The sequence below is a fragment of the Lathyrus oleraceus genome, chromosome 5, assembly GCF_024323335.1.
Source record: "Lathyrus oleraceus cultivar Zhongwan6 chromosome 5, CAAS_Psat_ZW6_1.0, whole genome shotgun sequence".
Classification (NCBI taxonomy): Eukaryota; Viridiplantae; Streptophyta; class Magnoliopsida; order Fabales; family Fabaceae; genus Lathyrus; species Lathyrus oleraceus.
In genome coordinates, this window is record NC_066583.1 from 211748511 (window position 1) to 211773114 (window position 24604).

Sequence of the window (24604 nt, forward strand, 5' to 3'; positions counted from 1 at the left end):
CTAGGCAAAAGTTAGGATTATGGCAAGTAATTGCAGCAGGCCATACTTGATCATTTGAAGCAACAGTGCCTATCAAAGATTCTCATTCAGTCATTCTCGACCGAAGTTTTGAGCATTGCGGAATTCAAAGTTGTTAAGGAGAATAGTGGTCATTATATTTCAATGTAGCCTTTTCCATGTACTTACCATTTTTCAACTTTGTAATGATCCATGGAGTCACAACATTCGCGGGCTACCATTCTATCAATAAAATCTGAGCCTTTTGCCCATTTGTTTTTGTTGTTCTTATCTTGTTTCAGTTTACAAATTTTCATTTATTTTTTATAATAATTTTTGAAAGAAAAGATATATAAACAATCATGTTTTTGAAATTTACAAAAATATATTTTCCTCGATTTGTGAATATAAGAGGAATGTCAAGAGTGGTCTCAAGGATGGTAAGATCTTGAAGAGCGGAGCTCGGTGTTCTTCTAGGGAAGGATTTTCCTTATGAATGTATCCAGGCTCGTCAAATCCCACAATAGAGATTGTAGGAATAGTAGAATCCAATAAATTTGCCAACAGGTCTTTGTGACAGAGTTTGTTCGAATGTTTCTTATCCCCTGCAAACCTTTCCCTCCCTCAGAATAGAGTTCATACTTTAAAAGATTAACTTTGGGTATCCAAGCAATATCCTTTTTCTCTCTCTCCAGAAGGATTTAAGCCTTGTATCAGGATTTAGCTCCTTTGATGGCTTATGATCATTTGTTGCAGGATTTTCTTCAGCCGAATCCCTGGCCAGATCTCCAGTAGCATTTCCACCTTGTTGAGATTAGCCGAGTTTTTTATTGTACTGTGTTATCGATCTAACCCTTTTGTGTATGCTTTGTAAGCATATTCATACACATATTCATAGCATAATGGTGTTTATTTGTGCATCATGAATTTTTTGATGCATTCCCCACTCTCTGGTGTTTTTCTCCCCACGGAGTGTGTGCGTCCTCTCTCCAATAGAATGTCGACCTTAAGCAGTAAACACTTATCCTTTCTAATTCCCCACGGAGTTTGATCCTCGTGGAAGGTTTTGTTTCAGTTTTCCTTTCCAATTCATTATCTGGATGGAATTATCCCCAATTGAGTTTATTTCCTCATTGAATTGAGTCTTCTTTAACAGTTTCTCTCAAATTTATTCCAGGATTGAACTTTGTTCCCTGGAGCTTATTACCTTTGTTAAGCTATCACTTGGTTGATAGTTAGGGAATATTTATTTTACCTTTGGTTGGTTACCTTGTTAAGTTATCACTTGGATGATAGTTGGTAATCTTTCCTTTTGGGCTTATCACCTTTGTTAAGTTATCACTTGGTTGATAGTTAGGTAATAATTATTTTATCTTCGGTTGGTTACCTTTATTAAGATATCACTTGGCTGATAGTTGGTAATCATTCCTTTCGAGCTTATTACCTTTGTTAAGCTATCACTTGGATGATAGTTAGGTAATAATTTTTCTTATCTTCGGTTGGTTACCTTGTTAAGATATCACTTGGCTGGTAGTTGGTAATCATTCCTTTTGAGCTTATTACCTTTGTTAAGCTATCAGTTGCTTGATAGTTAGGTAATATTTCTTTTTACCTCTGGTTGGTTACCTTGTTAAGTTATTACTTGGTTGGTAACTGGTAATCTTTCCTTTTGATCTCATTACCTTTGCTAAGCTATCACTTGGCTGATAGTTAGGTAATATTTATCTTACCATTAGTTGGTTACCTTGTTAAGTTATCACGTGGCTGGTAGTTGATAATCTTTTCTTTTCGCTTTATTACCTTTATAGAGCTATCACTTGGCTGATAGTTAGGTAATTTCCCCTAGTGGAGTTGGGCATCCCCTTTTGATTGATCTTTTCCCCGATGGAGCCTTGCTTTGATAAGTCTTCCCTATTGGGTCTTTGGTTCGTTTGTATTCTAACTATGCATTAATTCTTTCTAATACAATAGTTATTCCTTAGTCGATTCGTTTTCCGGTGCTTTATTCTTGAGGACATCCCTTTTGTCTCCAGCAGTTTTGTGTTGTAGTTTTGTCTGCGCGTCTTTCCTTTCCCCATGTGGAACTTTGTTTGTCCCTAGTTGGGTTCCCCCTTTGGAATCTATTATTCCCCTGTAGAATTTCAGTCTCCTTATTTCTCCAACAGTTCTTTCTCTCTCGGGGCACTATATTCCCCATAGATATCCTTGTCTTCATTCATATCATATCATAAGCATTTTTGCGGTATCTTAGGGACAAAAATTGCATACAAACAAGATCGCATATTTGCCCTCTCCCTCTCATTCTTTGGGTTTTCCTTTTGTAGGAATCATCAAGCACCTCTTTCTTGGTGTAATACCTATGTTTTTATATATTCATTTCTTACCTAACCACTAATCAAAATGCAAAAAATATGTCTTGTTTTCTTTAAGTTTATTGTGCAAGGTATGGCTTTTCATCAAGAGCATCAATCATGGTTCCTCAACTAGGGTTTTTGTTGATCCCTCAAGTAAAAGTATGGTCAACTACTGATTCTCAAGAGGCTATATCTCAAAACATGATTTCTAAGGTCCTCTAGCATCTTTCAATCTCATTTTGATCAAGAGCATCTCAAAGTTTTGTTGCTTATTTCTCAAGAGAAGTCAAAGGTCCATATGTTTATTTCCATGCCTTCTTCAACAAGTTACCTCAAACTTTGGGAAACTTGATCAAAAGACATTCAAGGGTACCTTATTTTGAGTTCATATGTCCATCCATGTACCTTTAAATGCAAGAGAAGTCCAAGTGCACAAGTTTTATTCCAAGTGGTTTGACCAAAAGTCAACATTTGAAGCCAAGGTTCAAAGGATCACAACTCCTTCAATTCTCAATATTTTTGAATGGTTCTTTTTGCATATGACTCTTCTCGTTATCCTATTCAACTTATCTTTATGTGAAAAGAGCCAATTATACTTAGAGGGTCATCAAAAGTTTGAAGACATTATATGTCATGTGTCGACTTAGTGAAATTTGACCTATTTTCAAGTGACTCTTTCTCAACTTTCAAGGATTATAACTTCTTTAATTTTCAACATTTTAAGCTGATTCTTTTTGCATAATTACATTTTTGATGCCTTCTACAAGTTTTCTTCAAGGATCAAAGTCAAATTATGCTTGGAAGGCCATGGGTTTCTTTGATACATTATAGATCATTATCAGCCACTTGGGACTTAGAATTTTCAAAGTTACATTACCAGATTTTCGTGTCAACCTCAACATATCATAACTTTGTCCTCAAGCATCCAAATGCAACCTTTCTTGGCACATTGTAATCTTCTATATGATGTCAACAAATTGCAAGAAGAATGGGATTAAAAAGCCTCCTGAGCAAGATGCCCCATTAAGTTGAACATGGTGACTTGGAACTGAAGAAATCACCATGATCCAAATTTTGAACTTCACTAATCTTAATTATAAGCCAAATTACCATGCGTTTTAGACTTAAACATGCTTGGTCAAGTCTCCAGAAGTTAATTGACTCTTAAGACGCATGATTTGGCTGAGTTTGGATGGTTTGCAAGTCACACTTTTCACACATCATAAGCAAATTCGTTTTGCACGAATTTAGCATCATTTGGAACGTATGAGACCACCAATCTCTTCCCTATAACAGAGAAGCATGCTTGCTTCATTCACAAGCTTTTGAGAGCCAAGAAACCCCTGCTGCACTCTGAAATTTTTTCCAGAAAATTGAGCTATCGTGTTTTAAATTCTAGCTTGTTTCAATTCAATTTCTTGATTCCATTAGCACCTTCGGTCTTCTCTGAAGTTTTTGCAACAATTCCCAAGCTTTAAGACCTTCTGAAGTTCCCTGGCCATATCAAGTTTCATCAACTTTTGATCACCATTTGGACAAGGTAGTTATGAGCATCATTTGAACTCAAACAAGTTACCACAATGTAGTCCTTCATTCTCTGATGTTTTCCCCTAACTTATATGGTGTTGATTGATCATGTTCATCATTTAATTTAATTTTTCGTGGCTTGTTTCTGAAACTTATCTGAAATTCCCCATGCTCAGTTTAGATAAATGAATTTTGAGCATGAGGTTGAATTCGTGATGAGGAGGTGGTCACATTGGTGGTAGTCTCGTGTTCTATATTTACCAAGCGATGAAACTCCGGCGAGGGATCATCGGGGTATATGATCGGAGTTATCTCAAGTCGTGTGAGTTTGCTTACGCGTTGGCAATTTGAAAAGTTGTGATTGGCTCATTTTGAATTAGATCCCGTATTTTATTTTGGATAATTTCCATCGTGCGTCCTAGCCTGAGGATTATTGGATCTTCCACGTCAATTGATGAGGTCAGATCCAACGCTCCATGTTTTTTCTGATTTTTTTTTTCATTTTAAATTGCATTTTCTTTTAAAATTCATGATAAATTCATTTTTCATCCAAAAAATCCCAAAATAATTTCTAAACTTTTATTTTATTTTGCCATTTTTTCTTTCTTGATTTCCTATTTTTCTTGAATTTTCTCTTTTTTCCTTTATTTTAATTGGTTTAAAAATACTTTTAGGCATTTAAAATTTCTGAAAAATTTATTTTATGTCTCTTATTTTATTTCCAACCTTCCATAATTTTCTTGGCCATTTATTTGCTGTTTTGAAGGGCTTTATTGATTTTCTCTTTTATTCCCTTTTAAAATTAATTTTAAAAATATTTTTAATGCATTTTTATTTTGCCTTCTTGCATTTTATGCTTGTTCGACCTTTGTTAACTTTTGTTTGCCTTGGATCATGGTTGTTTTGATCATAGGTCTCATCAAACTCAATGGATCTTAGATGTTGATGGGGTGAAAACCCTAATCCACCAAGATTGATGATTGATTTTGATGATGACTTGATCAATCCTTTGATCCAATTTGGATTTGTTTTCTCTTGTCCTCCTCTTCTTCATCTCTTTCTCTTCCTTTTTCTTTTTGATCAATTGGATGGTTTGTATCCATCTTGTTCATGACGGGTGGATTGGTACTCGATGAACTTTCATCATTTCATATATACCTCCTAATTGATCATGGATCATTTAAGGTACTTTGGATTGATGCATAAGTTTGTCCTAAGTATTATGAAGTATAGATTAATGTAATGGACCACTCTCTTAGCCTTTGTGCTTCAGCAATCCTCTTTTCTTTTTTGTATGACATAGCTTTAGGAGAATGATTTACATATCATTTATATAGCATATATTAACACAAATATTATTATTTACCGGTCTCAGATAGTTGTCACTTCTATATAAGTCCAATTACAATTGCTTAACATAGCGCTAAATTTGTCTAGAATTGGAAAGTAAGTTATTTTCATAAGTGGGATTGTAAGTCTCCTACTCCCCATGGTATTGTGTGAAAAATATTGTTTCCTTTTCACCTAAGAGAGATAGTGGCATACTTGTTAATTTTATCCAAAGTTGGAGCCCTTCTCATGGTGATATAGAGGTCCATATTTTTATACTTGTGGGTGAATAGTTGAGTGTTCTCCAAAAAATGACAAATTGCCTATCTATTTTTGATTACTAACATATTATTGCATTAACTTTGAAATTCTGGTATCCGATATGAGATGTCGAAGGTAATGTCACGACACTAATATCTGAATAATACAAACAAGATAAAGATAAAGAATAGTAATGCAAGAGACACAAGCAATTGTTAACCCAGTTCGGTGCAACTCACCTACGTCTGGGGGCTACCAAGCTAGGAAGGAAATCCACTAAAATAGAATCAGTTCAAAGACTCTCAGTAAACTACACAAGTTACAGTCTTTTTCACCTAATCTATACCCATGTGACTTCTACCTAAGAACTCTTAGATATGAGATCCCATCTCACTCCCCCTCAATCACACCAGTGATATAAACAAGAATTACAATCAAAAGAAGACACTCTTCAAAGACACACACTTGATCTTACTTAGCAGCTTCAATCAAGTAGACACACACTCATGCTTAAAAGCTTTGAGTGACAAATTACAACTCAACAATCAGACCAATTCAATCATCTATGGATGAATTGAATGGCTTACAAGTCACACGACCACACAAGACTTAAACCCTTATTCTCTCTGAATATTTCGCTCTGTATTTCTTGTGTATCAAATCAGGTTTTCCATGTCCTTTTTATAGAAGCATTTGGTTGGGCTTGGACATCATAAAACCCTAAAACTATTTCCTTTTAAATCTTCTCAGGACAGTTGGTTAGATCTCTTTGGAAAATAAGTTAAATCACGTTGTAATCATTGATTGATGGCGTTTGCAATTAAATCATCAATCAAACATAGATTGCCATTAAAAGCGCAATCATATAACACATAACATTCAGGCTGAATGTTCTGAGTACAGATGTCATGACATCGGGTCTGACATCCTGGAACAATCCTGCATAATTCCATTTTAAATATCCAGCAGGTACATAATATCAAATGTCAAAACATAGGGTATGGCATCCTGAAACAATCCTGCATAATTATATTTTAAACCTCCATGCAGGTACAAGATATCTTATGTTAAGACATCACATGTAATATCTTGTGAACACTCTTTGTTTTACCAAAATTGCTGCCAATACTTAGAACCAACAAACTCCCCCTTTGGTAAATTTTGGCTAAAACATGTATCAGTCCATTTTGTTTACAAGAAAAAACACATCAGCAGTTAAACAGCATAACAGTGTTTAAGCAGCAGTAGAAGCAAACATAATTACTAGCTATAATAGCAACTAATAAAACACACAAACACATGGGTACTTCTTCTCCCCCTAAGTCTGTACAAACACAGACATCTCCTTCAACAAAAATAGCACCTGTAACATTTAGAGTTACCCTCTGACATCTCCTTCAACATCACCTGTGCAACACAATACATGCACAGAACATCAAACATCTCCTCCAACATCACAGAATAGAACATAATTATGTCCCACATCAAACATCTCCTTCAACATCAATTGTTCATCTGTTTAGCTAGCTAGCTACATCAGCACTGCAGGTCTCCACATCTCCACACAACTGTAGTTCTCCACATAATCACTTCTCCCCCTTTTTAGTTAAAATAGTCCAAAGGTGACCAATTAGACAAAATAAATGTCAATTAGTATAGCATAGAATGTCACAAGAGATGTTATAACATATAAAATGTTAAAACACAATGTCAGGAGATACAAAACATAATTATACACAGCTGCAATAGCTGAGATAATCAAAAATCCAGGGAACTCATGAAGAGCCCAAATATTACATCATGGCATCAGAAAGACTGCAAAAAAAACACAGACCATGAAACAGAAAAACATCAAAACATCCCAGCTTCCGAGAACATCCAAAACAACATCCAGAACAACACAGTCTTCATAACAGAGGAATCATTACAGCTTAGTCTGAGGAAGTAGCATCTTTTTCACCTTCAGATTCAGAACTGCCACTAGATTGATCTTAAGAATTGGACCTGTCACTTGAGGTATGGGCATCTGACTCCTTGGCTTCACCAACCTTATCCATCTCTTCCTGCTCCAAGCTACTAATGAGAACCTCTAAAGCCTATTTCCTAGCCTTGGCAACCCTAATCCCAGTTTCCAGCTCCTTACAAGTTTCCTTCAATTGAGCCATCAAGCCACCTTGAGAGGTTGGCTCCTTCCTTGCAGATGTCATGACAACATCATTGACATGGCTTCCTTCAAATAACTTGTAGTGAATGGACAATGGAGGCTTCCTTCTGCTGGGAATATCACTTGTGTTTAGAATACCAGGTTGTTGGCTTAAAATAATTCCACAAATGATAGGGGGAAAGGAAATAGGCAGCTTTACTGCATTAGTAGAGGCATGTCTAACAATTTGCTCAAACATGAACCTTCCAAAATCAAAATTGATCCTGGTTCCAATAGCATATATAATCCTTCCAAGACCATTAGAGATAGTTGAGATATGGTCTGTTGGCACCCAGTTGGCTGAACCAATCTTATGCAAGATGGCATACTTTACAGTTAATTTGCCAGCTGATAGATGCTTCTTGCTTGGCCATTCCTTGACTTGGCCAGCAGTGATTGTCCCACAGACTTCATTTATGTGGCTTCTAACTCAACACCTCCTTCAGTTCCTCTTCCTAGGAACTTATTGATAACAGCATGGGAGAACCTTACACACCTTCCTCTCACAAAGACCTTGCAGAACTCCTTGTTATTCTTGTCAGAAATATCCTCTGGGATATTCACAACAAATTCCTTCACTAAACCTTCAAAACATTGGGGTAGTGAAACAATTGTTTTCATCAAACCAGCAGTCTTGATCAATTCCATCAACTCCTTCACTTCTACAACTTCTTTCCTTAGCTCTCTCTCCACAGCAACTCTCCTTTGAATAATAAACTTCCACTTGGCAGCACCATCTTCCAGATGGAAGGAAATGTTGTCCAAATGGACAGCTGCAACTTTAGTTGGAGACTTTTTAACAGTCTGCCTTTTAGCAGGAGAGATGTCTGAGACATCGTCTTCAACATCATGTTCAGAATCAGAGCTTTCTCTGATCTTCCTCTTCTTGACCTCTACCTTACTCCATGATTTAGAGGGTCCTACTGCAGCAGTCTTCTTCCTAGTTCTGGCTGTCAACATCTCAGCCACAGTCTTGCCTTTCCTGGTCTTCATTTTCCTTGCAACACTTGGTTTCAAGTGATGAACCAAGGTCTCATCTTCTTCTTCTGAACTTTCTTCCTCCAAATCAATTACTCTCTCAGCAGTGTCAGGCTTTTGAGAAGCACCTATAGGATCTTTGCTAGGCATGGTTTTTCTTAGAGAGCACAGTCCCTCAGCAGCAATGTCTTTTTCTGATCTAGATGAATCATCATCTTTCTCAATTTGAGGTTCCACCTCAGGTGAGGGGTCCCTTCTAGACAGAGGGGTCGAAACACCCTTAACTGCATGTCCTTCGTTTAGAATCCTAGTTACCAGGTTCCTAATGACATGATCTGTATAGTGCATGTCATCTTTAGGAGGAGTGTTTTCAGAGTTGTTACCTTGATTGTTTCCAGTCATGGAAGAAGGGCCAGGGGCGTCTCTTGGGATTACATAAAGTGGAATAACATCCAGCACGTCTTCATCTAGAAACTCCATGGAGGGAGTCCTTGCTTTATGAGTGGGGTTTGAACCAGAGGATGAGGGATGTTGAGACATTTTGTTGAACTTTTGAGAGAAATGTGGTTGCCCTAGCAGAGGTTGTCTGAGAAGTTGGATGAAGATGGAAATGGTTGTGTTGAGGTAGTGTGTGGAAATGACATAGATACTAGTTCCAATACTAGGTAATGATTCACCATAAATGAGGAACTTTCTTTTAAGTGGGCAGACAATATTTTTATTACCTTTTCCACTCCACTTTAATTGCTATAATTTCTCATGAATGCAAATCCCCAATTTCCCTCTTAAACATTCAAACTGATTAGCATCCCAAGCCTTAGTCGATTTGTCAGCTAATTGCGTTTCATGCTTTAGTGCTGTGATTTCCACAAATTCTCTAATCAAGTGTTGACAAATATCAATGTGCGTAGTCCTACTGTGTTGAATAGGATTTTTGGAAATAGTTATAGCACTCAGGTTGTCATAGTACAATGTCATGACATCTTGTGTGACATTGTATTCAGTCAACATTTGTTTCAACCAACCCTGTTGAGAACAACTACTTCCAGCTGCTATGTATTCAGCTTGATATATGGCACAAACACCATTTTCATCTTTCAAATGTGTAGGAGCAGGTGTCCTTTTATGATCTGCATTCTCCATGCCAACCTTGTTCTTGGTATATTTGCTTTGAGATAGAAAAGTAGACTCTTCTATTTGCTTGACTTGTAGCCCAAGTCCAACAAGGCTCATCTCAGCCTTAGACTGCATTTGTTTAACTACATGTTTTACCATCTGATCTGACATCCCACCAAACCCAATATTATCCACATTTATTTTAACTACCATGAGCTTTTCTCTCACAGATAAGATCTTGTCAATACCTCCCCTCTTGAACCCATTGTTAGTGAGGAACATTATGAGTCTCTCATACCAAGCCCTAGGAGCTTGCTTCACACCATAGAGGGCTTTCTTCAATTTGTACATATGCTTTGGAAGGTTTGAATCTGTGAGTAATTTAAGTTGTTTAACATATACCTCCTCTCTCAAGTAGTCATTCAAGAAGGCATTCATTTGGAACAGTTTGAACCTCAGAATACATGCCACTCCATACAATAATCTAATGGACTCAGGGCCAGCTATGACATTTGTTCTGGGAACCAATTCCCATACTTCATTCCTCTTGAATTGACCTAACTCCTTCTGTATGGCATTGATCCAAAACTCATCAGTCAAGGCTTCCTTGACATTCCTGGGCTTGGACACAAAGCAGCCATGTGAGATCACTTCCCTTGATCTAGTTGTGACCCTTTTATTTGGATCTCTCTTAATGATATCTTTTGTATGATCCTTCTGAACTCTGATGGAGGGTCCCTTGTTGATTTTGTCAGGTTCAGCTTGAGGAGGTTCATTCTCCTTGTCTGAGAAATCAGCTGGGGAATCATTCAGAGATGTCTCAACATCGTCTGTGACATTAGTCTGTTGGTCATCAACCACAACAGTAATAGATACCATCACTTTAGTTCTGGAATTAGAAACTCTATATACTCTGTTGTAGCCCAGAAATAACCCTTCATTACTTTTGGAATTCATCTTCCTTCTTTGTTCACTTCTAATTTTGATAACTTGACTTTCCTTTTCTCCTTGAAGTTTTAGACAAAGATCTTTGAAGATTTCAAACACATCAGATTTGTTTCTTATGAAGTTGATCCAGGTGTATCTGGAGAAATCATCCATCATTACATATGTATACTTCTTCCCACCAAGGTTTTGCATGGGTCCCATCAATTTCATATGGAGGAGTTCCAAACCTTTGGGAGTGGTATCATGTCTGAGTTTCTGGTGTGACATCCTTGTCTGACATTTCCCACAAACTTTTCTTTTATCAATCTTCAAGTTAGGAATTCTTCTAACAGCTTCAACATATATCTTCATACCTTTAAGATGCAGATGGCTCAATCGTTGATGCCATGTCTTTACTCCTTCTTCTTTGACTAAGGTACACTTTGAAGAATAACCAATTTAAGAACTCCACATGTAACAGTTGTCTTTGGACCTGACTCCTTTCATGATCACTTCACTTTCTTTGTTAGTAATCAGACATTCAGTTTTAGTGAAGTTAACGTTTAGACCTTGGTCACACAGTTGACTGATGCTTATTAGATTTGCAGTCAAGCCCTTAACAAGTAGGACATTGTCAAGATCAGGAACTCCAGGACATTCAAGCTTACCAATCCCCTTGATTTCACCCTTTGCTCTATCACCAAAGGTTACATAGCTCTTGGCCTGAGGATGAAGGCCAGTTAGCAGGTTTTTGTTTCCAGTCATGTGTCTGGAGCACCCACTGTCAAAGTACCAATCTTCTTTGGATGAAACTCTGAAGGAAGTGTGAGCTTTTAGACATGTAACATTAGTCTTAGGAACCCATTGCTTTTTGTTGACAGGTCTGTGATGTTTGGGTTTAGGTTGATAATGAGCAGGCAGAGGGTAACCATGCAGCTTATAGCATAAGGGTTTTATGTGACCAAACTTTCCACAGTGATGACATCTCCAATTTTGGTGTTTCCCTTTCTGTTGTCTTCCTTTATGATGTTATGATATATGATGTGACATCGCAGGTCTGCTATCCATATGGCTGCACTTAGGTTTGGATTTAGGTTTGCCACTAGTGTAACTGCACTCAACCTTAGATTCATTGATCCCAATGCCAGATTTGTCTCCTGTTATTTGACCAGTCTGGAGAATCTTGTCTAAGGTGTCAGATCCATTGCTTAGCATCCTTACATACTTGGTCATCTCATCCAGTTTAGAATTCAAGAATACAGCTTCAGTCTTTAACTTGGAGATGGTTTCCACATGTTCTGCCTTCTCATTCTCCAGTTGTGCTATCACTTTCTTCTGGCTTTCAACTTGTTGACTCTCATCTAGTTTGGCATTCAGAACCACTGCTTCTGTTTTTTAATTTGGAGATGGTTTCCAAGTGTTTTACCTTCTCATTCTCCAGTTGAGTTATTACCTTCGTCTGGCTTTCAACCTGTTTACACACCTCTGCACTTCTGTGACACAACTTTCTGTAGGTAGTGGCCAACTCTTCAAAGGTTACTTCACCATCACTTGAGTCTTCATCAGAACCCCATCTTCCAGTCAAGGCAGTCACCAAATTTGCAGACTCTTCTGTTTCACTTTCATCAGACCAAGTGGCAGCAAGACTCCTCTTCTGTTTCTTGAGGTAGGTTCCACATTCAGTTCTAATGTGTCCATACCCCACATTCATGGCACTGTACTCCTTTTCCTTCTTTGGGCTTTTCATCTGACCTTGTTCTTCTTCCAGCATTGTTGGATTTACTGATGTCAGATGAGATGTTCTTGATATTTGCCTTAGATCTTACATCCATCTTTTTCAGAAGTCTGTTGAACTGTCTTCCCATAATTGCTACATCATTTGCCAGATCTTCATCAACATCCTGACCACTTTCCTCCTCTTCCTCCTCAGTGTTTGACATGAAGGCTATGCTTTTGGTTTTCTTTTCAGATCCATCATACATTCCCATCTCAAAAGTTTGAAGGGAACCAATTAGCTCATTAACTCTCATGTTGGAGATGTCTTGAGACTCTTCTGTGGTTGTCACCTTCATAGCAAATCTCTTAGGGAGTGACCTGAGTATTTTCCTTACTAATTTTTCATCTGACATCTTCTCTCCCAGGGCTCCTGAGGCATTAGCAATTTCAAGGATACTCATATGAAATTCATGAATATTTTCATCTTCTTTCATCCTTAAATTTTCAAACTTGGTGGTGAGCAGCTGCAGTCTAGACATCTTCACTCTAGAGGTGCCTTCATGAGTGGTTTTGAGAATGTCCCAAGCATCTTTAGCCGCATCACATTTGTTTATCAATCTGAAGATATTCTTGTCTACTCCATTGAATATAGCATTCAATGCTTTAGAATTTCCAAGGGCTAGATCATCCTCCTCCTTGGTCCATTGTTCTTCAGGTTTTTTATCAGTTGTAGATTCTCTTTCCTTAGTAACTACTGGATGTTCCCAGCCTGTCAACACAACCTTCCAAGCCTTATTATCCAGATATTTTAGGAAGGCTACCATTCGAGGTTTCCAGTAGTCATAGTTGGATCCATCTAAAATAGTTGGCCTGTGAACAGATCCTCCATCTCTCTCCATAGTACCAGAAAGTATCGTCCCTAGATGTCACCCAGAACTAGAGTAGGATGCCTGCTCTGATACCAATTGAAATTCTGGTATCTGATATGAGATGTCGAAGGTAATGTCACGACACTAATATCTGAATAATACAAACAGGATAAAGATAAAGAATAGTAATTGTAGCGGTGTATTCGTTACCATTGGAAATATTGACTAAATCCAAAGTAAATCATACAAAGTCGAGTCGCCACCGCACTTCTATTTATCCAAAGGAATGGTTAGAAAGCGAACAAAAACCTAAAAAGTTTTACAAACAAAACTAGTAAAAGAAACAGAGATCTGGGTAAGGGGGTTGGTTATGCAATGGGAAGGTGTTAGGCACCCAAAACATCCTAGGTACTCCTAGGGAGCCCTTTTCATACTTGTGAAGGTTGTTGTTTTGTGAAAATTTTATTTGTGTAAACATGATTGAAGAGACGAGAAAAGAATATACAAGTTTATTTACATTTTGTGTTTGGATGGATAAACTCATTGCCTACGTACCCTCTTATAAAAAGATTAGGATCAAAACCTCGTAGTTCGGGTAAAAAATCTCAAAACAAATGAGTGGATTGATTGGTCCAAAAGCCTTAAGGTCTTTTGTTATCAAGGGAGAAAACTCAACCTAAAACCACAAATCCACCATGTGAGGATAGCTTCAACATGCTAGTGAGGGGTTAACCCTATAATAAGCATGGAAGACTCATTGTCCATCACTAAGGATATAGGTGAGTATTACATCTATCACAAAGATAACTCAAACCTAATAGCTAAAGGTTATGAAAAAATTTGATTAAGAAGTGATCATTGAAACCACAAAAAGAAATTTGAATGGGTTATATTTACCAATTAGAAGTATATACAAAAGTGGTCAAAGTTGACTTAAAGATTCTATTCAAAATGAGTATTATGAAAAGAAAGTTTGAAAATCAAAAGCATAAGGCTTAGGTTTCTAATGTTGAAAACAAAGTCAAATGTTTGCACAAAAAGGTTTTGGCTTGGGTTAGGATGGAGAAATGAAGATGAAGGTTAAGTCCTAAAGAGAACAAAAAGGTGATGGTTAAGAAATGAAACCACATTAGGAGTTCCTCTCTTGAGATCATATAGATGATCCAAGCAGATCCCATCCTTTGGAAACAGCAAGCACAAAGCATAAGCAATCACAACAAGTCTCATAAGAGATCCTCAATGTATCTTGTAACTTCCACTTAGATGAACATGATAATGATCTTCAAATTAAGCTCGAATGGAAACTCAAAGTTCAAAAACACACATATGAAAAATTCACAAGTAAACAAACAATCACACACTATATACATACAAGAGGCTCAAAACAATGGGTGGGCTTTAGTCAAGAGGGGTCATGTCAACCTCGACAAACAAGCCAAACTGTAATGGGTAATCTGTAGCTCTTAACCACTAACATTGAAAGTTAGGGTGAAGCTGATTAAAGATGGTAAATAAGGATGAGACCTCATGCTCTTAACCCTGGCCTGGGTGAGCTCATGACAAAGAAAGTGTGGGGATCCAGAAAGTGAGATCCTATTCCACTTGACAGACACTGGACAAAGATCTTGGGTACATGTTCAGAAGCATCAGCACGTAGTGCGAGCATAAAGAACGACTCACTGAATAACGGGGGATTGGCTACTAATCCCTTTTATCCGTCAATTGCCTCTACTCTTGGAGGTCTTATCAAGTAACACATGCCTCATCTTGGAGGTCTTTGGCACAATGGTAAACAAACACAAACAGAGCCTCTGAAGGAGGACTTGCCAGCAAAATGCCTGCCAAAAAGGTGACAGGACTTCCAGACTACATGAAGTAAGAAGATAACTACCTAAGTGGTGTATCAACCACATCCAAAGCTCAAGCCAGAGCAAAAAGCAAGCAACTAAGGTACCTGTACAAAAGCTAAACAGTTAATATTTCAGTTATAAAACCAACAAACAAACGGTGGAACTTCTCATACAGTTTTACAATTCAATGCATTAGTGCCTTAGCACTCAAATAAGCTCATGAGTTCACCATATCAAAACAAACCTACAAAACAAACATATGTTAGAACTCAAATGCATTTGCATTCCACAAGTGAGAACAAATCAACCATCAATGCTAAATGTCCAAACCTGAAACAACAAGCACAATTAGTTTATGCACAAAACACTAGTACAAAGACTAAGTTCAAAACCCAACCAAATGATCAAAACAGAACTCAATCTTCCATATAATGCACCTTCAAACAAACCACAAAATGTCCTCAAAAGGACCAGTATCAAATCAATAAGCAAATATCTCAAATGGCCTATGTAATGCAATGACAAAAAATGTGCACAAAAATGAACATCCAACTTAGAAAATTCACATCAAAACAGAAATGCATGAAATGACCTTGAAATTTTTTATGCAAGTTTCTCATGTCATGAACAAACAACATGCAAAAGATCAAATCCAGAAAGGTTCAAATGATATATGAACAAAAATGCACAAATTCAATGTCAAAAATGTGACACAAATTGTCACATTCATCTTCATGTGTCAAAAATGGTGATAGCATGTGAGAAAAATTCCAAACCAGTGATCAAAAATTCACATCATGTATGAAGGTCAAGCATGCAAACAATTGGATCAAATGGCTCAACAAAGAGGGTTTCACAATGCATTGAACACAACATATCAATTTAGCACAATGTCCATTCAAAAATTCACAAATGAAAAACCAGACATCAACAATTCACAAAATTAATACCATAAAAAACTAGACATCAAAACGAAACTATGAAAAAAAATTGGGATTAATTTGGATCATTTTTCTATTTTTAATGATTTTTCTAAAACAAACAAAATAAATGGAATAACATGGAAATATGGAGGGAAATTCAAATACTCAAATAAATCCAGAAATATTCACAACCACATGATGAGGCGCGAAAAAGCAATCAACGGATCAAGTTCAAAAGGCCAAAACGCCGCGTTTCATTTAATGACTTGGCACGCACACTCAGCATTCAGAGGCACACATGGCATGGTCAAATGTTTCACAGCCAATCAAACACACACGAAGGCGCATACATGGCAGCCAGCATCAGCAAAACCCTAGGATTTACAGAGACGCCGGAGCTAAACTCCGGTCGTCTTCTCCGACCAACCAGCGGTGGCTCCCACGGCGGCGCCACCAAATTTTTTCCAGAAATCAACAAATCATACACCAATCGAATCATCTTTCCATGTACAGTCCAAATATGCAATCAATTTCATCTAACTCTTCCTAGATTTTCCAGATCGAAGCAAAACATTTTCATGATCAAAACTTTCAGTTTATCATACAACCTCAATACTCAACCAAAATCAAATCTAAACATATCTACAAGCTCTACTAATCAAGATCTACACATCTATATCAAGAAAACAGCAAAAGGAGAGGATCGAATTTGCATCACCTGGAAATGGAAGTTGCTGAATTCGTGCTCTCAAGCGTTCATAAGCTCCAGATCTACTCCACTACACTTGCCTTGAAGCTTTGTGCAAGAATCAACAGCTGAAACCCCTTAGATCTACTTCAATTTCCAACTTCCATTGCCATGTTCATGCTCTTGCACTGCTCGATTTATGGCTGAATTGCATCAAGTGATGGATGGATCTTGCTCAATGAAGCACCAGGAACAAGAATATGCAAAGAGATTTGAGAATTATGTGGAGAAAATGGAAATTCGAAGAGAGAGAAAGTTGAGAGAATTCTTGAATTTTTGATCTGAAATTTTCTGTTATGGCAGTTAGGATTAGGGTTTGAGCTTTTATACTTCATGCTAATGATGCTGAAAACCAATTTAACCTTTCACTAATCATGATTAGTGAATTATGAAGCAACTTGCAAAAAATGAAAATTGCACTCCCATGCCCATAATGCACGTGCAAGCTCCCATGTTAAGCTTCTAATCCACTCCAAATTAGCCAATGGTCATGCTTGAAGGATTGGTTTGCTTGCATCTTAATCCAAAAATGAATTGTTGAATATTTTCCTCAAAATGCACATGTGTGAAATAGTGTGAATTTTAGCCATGATTCCTTTGCATAATTGGGCCAAATGATGCCATTTTGAGATTTCTTTCACATAAGGAGCATTTTGCAAAAAGAATGGACCAAATTGGAGCTTTGTATCAAAAGTTAGGCCATTTTGAATTTCCATGCACACCTTGTGATCAAATGACCATAACTTCTCAATCATTCATCATATGGACATGAATTAGGACTTTTTGGAAAGGGGACACAAAGATTTACGACTTTCATGTTCACCAAAAATCCATTTGAAACTTCTTTGAAATTGACAAGTCAAGTTGAATGTAGACTAAAAACTTGCCAAATTTGGAAACTTTGAATTACAGGTCATTTTCCATTTTTAGTAACTTTTGCCATGACCTTTGAATCCTCAAGATGGAAGTTTAGAATGAAGAATAGACCTCGTTTGAACATGATTGAGGTGTCTCAACTCATTTCCCCACCTCATAGCCCTCAGTTGACTGCACAGTTGACTTTTTGGTCCTCAGATGACCTTGGCATGTCTTGATTAGCTTGAGCCTCTACCACTTGGGGAAATTGCTCCAAGATGAAACCCTAGCTCATGTAAGCTCCTTATAATAATCATGTGGTCCTCATCCCAAGAAAATACCTCATCTCTTGCACAAAGGATCTTCTTGAAGCTCTTGACCTGGTGATTGCTTGAGCTACAACAAAAATGTAAATAACATATTTTTATGCTTTTGGTTAGTAAACAAAAATGAGAAAAGCAATGATATACAATTCAAGCATGCTTGGTGATCTTAAACCACTCACAAGAGATCCCTACCCAAAGGGAAAGGGAGCCAAGATGCTCAATGATCCTTGAGGCTATGCAATGCAATGCTATGATGCCATGAGGGATCTTAGGGACAAAATTGGGGTCTTACAGTAATGCAAGAGACACAAGAAATTGTTAACCCAGTGCGGTGCAACTCACCTACATTTGGGGGCTACCAAGCCAGAAAGGAAATCCACTAAAATAGAATCAGTTCAAAGACTCTCAGTAAACTACACAAGTTACAGTCTTTTTCACCTAATCTCTACCCGTGTGACTTCCACCTAAGAACTCTTAGATATAAGATCCCATCTCACTCCCCCTCAATCACACCAGTGATATAAACAAGAATTACAATCAAAAGAAGACACTCTTCAAAGACACACACTTGATCTTACTTAGCAGCTTCAATCAAGTAGACACACACTCATGCTTAAAAGCTTTGAGTGACAAATTACAACTCAACAATCAGACCAATTCAATCATCTATGGATGAATTGAATGGCTTACAAGTCACACGACCACACAAGACTTAAACCCTTATTCTCTCTGAATATTTCGCTCTGTATTTCTTGTGTATCAAATCAGGTTTTCCATGTCCTTTTTATAGAAGCATTTGGTTGGGCTTGGACATCATAAAACCCTAAAACTATTTCCTTTTAAATCTTCTCAGGACAGTTGGTTAGATCTCTTTGGAAAATAAGTTAAATCACGTTGTAATCATTGATTGATGGCATTTGCAATTAACTCATCAATCAAACATAGATTGCCATTAAAAGCGCAATCACATAACACATAACATTCAGGCTGAATGTTCTGAGTACAGATGTCATGACATCGGGTCTGACATCCTGGAACAATCCTGCATAATTCCATTTTAAATATCCAGCAGGTACATAATATCAAATGTCAAAACATAGGGTATGACATCCTGAAACAATCCTGCATAATTATATTTTAAACCTCCATGCAGGTACAAGATATCTTATGTTAAGACATCACATGTAATATCTTGTGAACACTCTTTGTTTTACCAAAATTGCTGCCAACACTTAGAACCAACAAACTTTATGTTAATGTCATTTATCTTATACTCTTTATTCCTTTGTCATTTACCTTATGTTTTTATTTTAGCATCTCATATCATATGTGCGCTGTCCACTTGGACCTTTGTTCATGTTTATGCTCTTTTTTCCTTTGTCCATTTGGACTTCTTTTTCTTTTAGAGACATTAATAAAGGGAAGAAAACCCTAAAAATTGGTTCTTTTGACTTTGGGACTTTGTAATTTGAGACTTTGGGAATCATCTGGTACCTTTGACTTTGGGTTTCTTTTGAAGACTTGGCTTGGGTACTTTGGTTTCATTTGATACATGGATTATTCTTAGCTTATTTGGCTTGTTTGAGGCTTAATCCAAAGGAAGGAATTCTTGATTAACTTAAGTCATAAAGCTTTCTATATCTTGGTTAGATATTTCCTCCCTATCTTTTACTTTATGTTCTAGGATAATCTCTTCATCTCTTCCCCTTCTTTAGTTTTTAAAATCTTCTCTCTTCTTTTTAAAACCTTCTTGTTTTCAAACTTGAACCACTTTATCAATAAACCTTGAATTTTTTCTAGTGATTTTAAAAATCCTTTCTTAATAAGTGCTAATACATATTAAGCATGTTCAAACAAATTTCAAAATACTTTAAAACAATACATAACTCATTCAAACTATTTTGTGCCCTTTGTGCACTTTTTCTTTTAAAATCTTTTCTCAAAGTTTAGACAAGATTCATTTCCATAGTTGAGATATAATTCTTCTATCCCCGTAGCATTGATGATTATTATTTTCCATCTAAGAGAGCTAGTGGCATACTTGTTGATCTTTATCCAGTTTGGAGCTCTTCTCTATGGTGATGTAAAGTTCTCGTACTTGTGGGTGACTAGTTGAGTATTCTCCTTAAAATGACAAAATGTCTTTACATTAAAAATGAATCAAAATAAACATATTTTTTATTTTTACCATGAACTAAGAAGTTTTGATCATCCATTGCACTTTGTTGGTACGTAGATATGAGGCTCAGGATATCTTGGCAAACACAAAATTATAAAAATATTTCTTTTCTCATCTCTCCAATCTTTTGCAAACAACATCATTTTAAAGCCAAAATATACAGATTTTCAACGAGATTCCTATAGAGTACTATAGATGTTTAGGGTGCTAATACCTTCCTTTTGCATAACTAACCCTCAGACCCTTATCTCTTTTTATTAGTTTTGTTTTAAAACTTCTTTGGGTTTTGTGCATTCTTTTTCCCTTTCCTTTGGAAATAATAAAAGTGTGGTGGAGACTCTTGTTTTATGTGTTAAGTTAATCAATAGCTTAATCTCTAAAAATTTACCGCTACACACGTACTAACAAAAATTATCCCTAACGTGATTTTCTCCCAACTTTTAGCATATATAGTATTCTAATTATTTCTCAAGATTATAGTATTTGCCCAATCTATTCACAACTTCTCTCTTCTTACCACATACTTCCTCAAATCATACAATTGTCCTAATTCCTTATTTTTCCAATTTTCTCGATGTATTTCTATTATTAATTATTCTAATTATTTTTCTAGATTATTCTACCAAGTTGCTACATCTCGCCACACCATACCATTACCATTACAACCCAACAACACATATAATCATAAAATTTTATTTAAAGGCACACCAAACACCAAATAATTAAATAAAAATTCTAAATAACTCAATTAAATAATTTAATCGAATTTGGGGTGTTACGGTATAAACTGAGAAAGGTAGTGTAAGGATTTAAGTTGATATCTAGAGCTTGGAATAATAGAATTGACAAATTTATGATAAATCTACGATTTAACAAATGCACATCAGAACAGGGAGTGTATGTGAAAGGCTCAAGTGAACAAGATCAAATCATTATATTCCTATATGTTGATGATCTTTTGATAACAAAATCAAATGAAACTGAAGTGACAAAGTTCAAGACTAACATGAATAATGAATTTTAGATCTCAGACCTATGAGACTTGGCTTATTTTCTAGGTGTTATGGGCCAACCACATCGACCCCGACCGACCACCATGCAGGAACTGCAATCCTTCTAGAATATTCTTAGTACACTAGAACCATTATGCTAGAGATCCCATGAGATCCAAGCATACAGTTCATCAAACGGCTCCCCGCAATTTCTTCCTAACTAATAGCAAGTTAGTTATTTCCTCTTTACTATATATATATATAAGACGCCAATTCAGGTACTAGGTTTTAATTTCAATTTCAATTCATTCTTCTCTATCACTTACTCACTTGAGCATTGATTGCTAACCTTACATGTCATCCCCCTCTCCTCCATGCCGAAAGTTCACATTTGTCATTATCTCCGATCCTCACTCCATTCCTGGTTCTAGTACGGAACATTGGTACGGTTTGTGAGAATCGACTTCTGATTCTTGTGTTTTCTACAATTTCACATTCGCTTATCAATTTTCCGAATCACAACCTTCTCAAGGAATTAAATCAAGATCTTCTGAAATCGAACACGAAGATCCACCGGTTCGATCCAATCAATAATCATTTCAACTCTGATTTCTTCAATTTCTAGATTTCTGACTCATACGCTTTCAAGTAATGGTTGGATCTAAAGTCAGTTGCTAAGTTGTTGTTGTTGCAGTTCAAGTGCCGATTAATAAATAACCTCCACCTCTGTAAAAAATTGTGAATCCAAGAGAAGAAATTTCGTTACATCTAGATCTAATCCAAATTTCTCATATAGATGGATTGATCCAAGTTTCTCAGATTCCCAATATTGTCTCACAACCTATATCCTTAACTGGCTTCCATCTACACCGAACTAACCTTGGACTGAAAGGCACTAACGAGCTTCTAAAAAACACGTATGACACTGTTCGACGGAAAAACTCACAAGCGATAGAAGAACGGTTGCTTTGACTTGAGGAAATCCTTCGCAACATGTCGCAACGGGGGAACACCGTTCAAGAGAAAGTATCCAAAAGAACTCACGTTATCATTCCTGAGTCGACATAATACAGAAAGATGAATCTCATATGTCAATGAAGAAGCTTCCCAATCTACAAAAGTATGATGGGAAGGAAGATTCGGATGAGCACATGCAGTTTTTCAATGATCGACTGAATTACTTCAACATCGACGAAGCCTCCAAATGAAAGTTATTTGCATTAGCCCTGGTCATTCCGGATAGGTTTTCGTTCAATGGTCTTCCAGACGGGAACATTGAATCATGGATGGATTCCTGTGAACGATTCTCAACACACTTTATTTCCCGGAAAAGGAAACATGTGATGGTAGCTACCTTGAGCATGATCTTTTAAGGGAAGAAAGATAGATTGCGGTCTTATATCGACCATTTTACAAAAGTTATTGTTGAGGGAGTTGAAGAAGGCCTTAAGTGTTGGATATTTGAGAATCACATTTTGTGCGATCATCCCTTCAGGTAGAAGATCTGGAATTTTTTTCCTTAGGGGACAGATGTCGAACACAATTTCCTAGATAACTTGTTCGACAAGCTGAACCAGAAACACCACAAATAATACATATTAAGTTGTACAAGATGATGGAGAAGAAAAGCAATAAAGAGCGCAACAATTGGTAACTCAGTTCAATGTAAACAACACCTACTTAAGGAGGGTTAGCTTTCAACCTTACAATTAGTCTTACAAGCAATAACAAACTCTATGTTGTTCAATGCCTCTTCCTAACATTATCCAATGACTTTCTACTTAGGACTCGCCCTAAATATGAGAAACTCTCTCATTTTCTCTCAATCACTAAACCCTAGTGATTGGTGATTCACTCAATTATCAATGTCGAATATTAAAAATCAACTAGACAAATACGTTAAGTTACTTAAACATATAGGTGTACATAAATATGTTGAATATACAACTCAACTAGACAAACCTTTTATGCCAAGTTACTGAAACATAGAGGTGTACATGAAATAACAAGGACTCTTGTAAACCCTAGCACTCTAAAATCTTCAATGTGAATGCTTGCTTTCCAATGTACGTTTGAGCTCCTTATATAGCATAATAACTTTGGGTTTTTCTCCTTGGATATTAGCTTTAATTTCGCCCAAAATTAATGCAGAATTTATTGGATATTATTTTCTCCATAAATCTCACCAATAAGATATGATTTGTTTCAAATTAAATTCAAACTTTGTCCACCTGTCAAATAAATCACTTAATCATATTGCTAAATCAATTAAAAATAAAATATGATCCAATCTTTGAACAAAAAGTCTTCCAAAATGCAGTGGCAATAACCTGTTGCGCAAGACCCATATGTCGTACCAACGTTATGTGACATTGTGTCCAACATGTTCCCCTTCTGCACCTTCATACAGCTTAAGCATGTGAGATTAATCTTGAACACTTTGAACACTTCTTCATGTTGTTGTTTTGCAAAATGCAGTCAATCCACATCTGAAGGAAGAATGTGATAACCACTTAGGAGAAGTTGATCATGGCCACTCTTACATAATCCTGGAGGAGAAACTGGATATGTTATTCGAAAATCCTACCTCCGGGAGGGATTCTCATTGGCGGAAGGACGAGCTTGACCATGGAAAACATGGATGATACGACAAGTACATGCCACTAAATGTATCCATGGAAAAGAAATACCAGGACTATGCCAACATAAAATTCTGAAGATGGGGAATCAGACCCCTTTCCCTATTTGACAGTAGTCTCTGACAAATAAGTTGAAGTATTGCCTCTTTCATAAAGGACACGACCACAACACTGACATCTACATCCAACTAAAGGATGTCATCAAAGGATTGATCAAAAGAGACTAATCAGTCTATTACATGAAAGCGGACAAAAGAGAATGGGAGGAATAACCCAAGGGCAAGTCTCCGTCTAAATATACCAAAGAAGGAATTAGTGGCGAGAGTAAAGAGACCAACAAAGATAAGTGCACATATATCGCCACCATCATAGGAGGAGAATCCTAGGCAAACCTCTCATCTAAGAGGACCATGAAAAGGAAGATCACTTAAATATATCCATAAAAGGATGTAAATACATCAGTGAAGATTCTTGACCGACCTATGTTTAAATTCCAGGACTCTGATATATATATATATATATATATATATATATATATATATATATATATATATATATATATATATATATATATATATATATATATATATATATATATATATATATATATATATATATATATATATATATATATATATATATATATATATTATACAAGAGTGGCAATATCAACCAAATAACTAAGAATATTATAGACAATAGAGAATTATTGTTGAAAAAGTAATAATAATGATTAGATTTTTTAGTATGTATAAAAATTAAAAAAAATAACATTTAAAAAGAAACATACCCTATAAATAATAGTATTCGGTCTC

The 24604-nt window shown here is 36.5% G+C and overlaps 1 long non-coding RNA gene across 1 annotated transcript; it reads right to left on the bottom strand.

Moving 5' to 3' along the window:
* Positions 1 to 22783: 22783 nt before the first annotated feature.
* On the bottom strand, positions 22784 to 24278 carry LOC127087883 (uncharacterized). The gene is made up of 2 exons (XR_007790071.1): positions 23481 to 24278; positions 22784 to 23381 (listed from the first exon to the last, which is right to left on the bottom strand). It is a non-coding gene; the product is annotated as an uncharacterized LOC127087883 (long non-coding RNA).
* Positions 24279 to 24604: the final 326 nt, after the last annotated feature.